The sequence below is a fragment of the Trachymyrmex septentrionalis genome, unplaced genomic scaffold (assembly GCF_001594115.1).
Source record: "Trachymyrmex septentrionalis isolate Tsep2-gDNA-1 unplaced genomic scaffold, Tsep1.0 scaffold60, whole genome shotgun sequence".
Classification (NCBI taxonomy): Eukaryota; Metazoa; Arthropoda; class Insecta; order Hymenoptera; family Formicidae; genus Trachymyrmex; species Trachymyrmex septentrionalis.
In genome coordinates, this window is record NW_017305779.1 from 1884452 (window position 1) to 1887359 (window position 2908).

Genomic DNA, 2908 nt, shown 5'->3' on the forward strand with positions numbered 1-2908 from the left:
CCATTTGGATCTGACATTTTTCGAAATGTAAAGATGAGAATAGTAAATGATATCTTATATGCGGATACCAATAATTTTGTCAATCGCGTTTAAATTCAGATTCGTCTACTGATTAAACTTTTGCCAATACTAATACAATTCGTCTACCGTTTTTGATTCTGAGACAGCACGATTATTATCGAAGCGATTCAAATAACTCGAGATCGTAATCCGTAGCAGCGACTGCTTGGATTAATAATTAATTCGAAATTTGATGAATAGTATGTTCGACATGCGTTTATTTTACAGAGCGTTAAATAATTTCATGGCTTCGCGAATTGACACGTATGGAATACCTCGTGGTATTTCGGTAAGCAGTACAACCTCGGTGTTCGTTGATACAACGTACATCGTGTAACGGCGCGCTGTGTTTACGCAAGGTCACCGCGCTATCATTCGCACGCCGAGACTCGAGTAAGCAGGTAGCGGCACGAGCCGCTCTGTGCGTCGCACTATTATCACTCGAAACGTGCTCGGAGCAAGTGCTACGGGAAAACGCAAGCATTCTGTATGAACTAGTGGCTATTATTTGCTATCGCGTTCCTTTGACGATTAGATTCGTACATGCAGCAAGCATATAGGTACATACGTCGTCTATAGGTGAACTCCGATAAATACGCCGCGCTGGGATTTACGTCGCAGAAGTCAGAAAAAATAGATGGAGTGGGGGTTATTTTCCCGCAACTATTCTGTTACATGCCTTTATGTTATATTACTATTGTATTATGATTTCAATTTCTTACTATTAATATTAATGAAATTATTGTGAATTGGATCGATTTGTTACTGTGCTGAGTAGCGTCAATTATAATTTACGTAAAATGATTACTATAACACGTGCAAAAGACTTAGTGATTATTTCGTGATACATACGTGTAGTGGAATAGTAAAGCATGTTGTGTAGCAAAATACAAATGCTTTGCTTTCGTATTCTTTGTTTAGTTTATTGTCTTGTATATCCTGTTTGGGATATACGGCATTTTTAGCGAACGGGATTTGACGGGTATGCCCAAAGCATACAAAGTGCGCAGATTGAATTCAATGCACTAAATGCAATAAAAGCATTATATGAAATATGTACCTCATGTCATAACACTTGTAATATATAGAGAAAGATTGTAATTATTATTTATTACTTCATATATATATTTACCATTCTTATTTCTTAATAAAACTTTATAAACACATTTTATAAATTATTGTGTCATTATACGTCTTATTTATATGCATTATTTATAAATTTTTCATGAGCCGTACATATGAGTAGCCATATATGCCACTTCTATGGGATATACGACAAAAATGCAAGGGCTTATTTTTTAAAAAGTTTATTTTTTAGTATGAAAAATAAATATTCCGGATTTTTAATATTTTTTTTATAGTAGTAAACAGTATAAAGTTTTTACTGATATAGTTCGTTAGTTTACTATAAACAATACTTATTAAGTATTTTAATAGGTGCACGTATATACTGGAGTTATCCTAGCTGTCAGATATTTCGCGAGGTTTCACGCGAATACATTTCAAATAGGAATCGGTAGAGATTAGGAATCAAATTGCGATTATTATTATTTGCTTAATTTTATATCATGTTTTGAGATCATTTATATCTTTAAATGCCTTTTCGGTGTGGCTCAACTTTTCTTTTTCCATTGGTTTTTCAATGTTTTTTTACTAATTATAATTTTGTTGCTATTAAAAATATATTTGCTTTGCGCCGTTATATTTTTTAATGTTTGGTGTTTCAGTAAAAAAAAATTGTGTACAATATGTTTGTTTTTATGACGCAATCGAATTGGATTAACAGATATGTCGTATCTATAAGTGGACTATTTCCGTGTGACATTTAGAAAGATTAATTTAATTTTATTAATCACATTGTATCATTATACGATATTAAACTAAAGTTGCCAATTCTATTGTTAAAACCTTCAATTATTAATATAATCGCGAATGCAGAATAACTCGACTACGAATCAAGCAGTATGAAGTGTTTAATTGCTATAAGTTATAATTAACCTGTTTCCACATCGATTCGAGATTCATTTGTCGTGCTAAATTATGAAATACCGGATGAATCTTAGCCTTATATGAGAGCACTATTTTCGTCTTTCGTCGCATGCAATTAATATTGAGAATATTGTGTAAATTATGTGCGATCATAAATTGTTTGTTTGTGTAGTGAGTGTCGTAAAAGTGCATTGAAAGAATTTGAGAGGAGGAGGAGGCCTAGGAGGCATCGGGCGACAGCGAAACAACCATGGGGTAAATATATTATTTATTATTTGAAATGAATATTTTAGTATTTGTTATTTTGGAAATCAATCATGTATTTATGTTGCACTCCATTTTTATTGTATAATATACAAATATACAATAATATATTTTTTGTTAAAATAAAATTATTTAAAATATCTATCTAATAGTAAAATGTTTAATAGATTTATGATGTTTATATAATATACAATAGCATTATCAATATTTTTAAAAATATTCATTTGGATTAAAAGTTGTACTTACTCGTAAAAGTATGTATGCAATTAAGTGTTATTTGAATTTTAATTATTTTGGGATTCGCTAATTTGAAAACTTTTTTTTTACAGATCAACGTAGTTATGCTACAATTTCGCTGTTGCGCATCGTTTTGGTGAGTGTTTAGTAATTTTTATTTAAATTAAGTATTTGTAGAAAAACTGTATCAAACATGTATAGAATAAATATATAATATTGACAGCGTAATATTACACAAATTATAAGATTTCATAGATCCACTATCTTCAAATGGATAAGCTTTAATAGAATGTTAATATTTAATCTTGGAACATTTACTAATTATTTATAAATTATGGCGTAAAAACATATATATATA